A 1,003-nucleotide genomic window follows, 5' to 3' on the forward strand; every position below is an offset into this window, starting at 1 on the left:
TGTGTATTGTGAGAAATAAACATTCGATACTACGATATACGTAATTCTCGTGTGGGCCATTTTGCACGACGTCTACTTTGGGGTTAAGACTTGTTCGTAAGATTCAGAATGCACTGTTCGATTGCCATTTTTACTTTACAGAAAGATCCGAGTACTTCTTCCACCTCTCATTAAAGCGTTTGTTCCAAAACCATCTGTGTTACGAGGTGAATAAAGACCACGGGGTGTTGACCGGTCCTGGACGCAGTGTCAACCTAAATAACTTAAATAATATATATATAAGATGTGATGTTTCCCTTTTAATCTGTGGTTATTGATGTTTGAACGTCCCCGTCTTTTGGAGGGCCCTACAGTAGGGTCTGTAACAGCGGTTTGTAATATGTTGGGACAACTCGAACTCGCATGGGGCCCCCCAACTGAAAACACGACCGCAGCTCGGCGAACCCGTATCTGTACATCTGTAGAACCCCTCTCCTTCTGTTTGTTAATTATGTTGAGATCGCTGAAACTGATTGGCGGTTTCAGTTCAGTCGTTTTAAAGATGATCCGTGTCCCCACGTTTATTTTTTATTTTTTTACAGTTTACGTACGACTCTCTCTCTGGACAGATTCAAAAGTCATTATCGTTAATGTAAGGCGGTGCAGACTCACCTGGTCCCGTGGGCGATGTGGAGGCAGATCGGTGAGAAAGCAGAGTTGTTAAAAGGCGATGAAATTAAGCGTAAAGATGTGTTGATCCGTCCCGAGGCTTCACAGCGTAGTGGCTCAACACTGCCCCCCCCCCCCCACACACACACACACAGCCGGTTAATCATCAACATCCATGTGTGTGTGCTCTCTACAGCAGGGGCGTCCAAACCCTTTTCCCCGAGGGCCACAAACAGAAAGATACAGACGGTTTGGGCCACTCAGCGAGGTGAGGTATGTCGCCTCAGAAGAGAAGTCGGCAAAATCACTCAAATGTGGGATAACAATGACATCGTTGTTCTCTTCATATAGAGGG

At 45.8% G+C, this 1,003-nt stretch overlaps 1 protein-coding gene across 2 annotated transcripts in view; it reads right to left on the reverse strand.

The window, feature by feature from the left end:
• The window catches only part of serpinf2a (serpin peptidase inhibitor, clade F (alpha-2 antiplasmin, pigment epithelium derived factor), member 2a), a 9,386-nt gene extending 8,607 nt beyond the window's left edge, over positions 1-779 (reverse strand). For both annotated transcript variants that reach the window (XM_034098500.2, XM_034098498.2), the window contains exon 1: positions 652-779. The gene's annotated coding sequence lies outside the window, so the exon portion shown is untranslated. The remainder of the gene's footprint in view (positions 1-651) is intronic.
• Positions 780-1,003: the final 224 nt, after the last annotated feature.

Source organism: Pseudochaenichthys georgianus, chromosome 14 (assembly GCF_902827115.2).
Source record: "Pseudochaenichthys georgianus chromosome 14, fPseGeo1.2, whole genome shotgun sequence".
NCBI lineage: Eukaryota > Metazoa > Chordata > Actinopteri > Perciformes > Channichthyidae > Pseudochaenichthys > Pseudochaenichthys georgianus.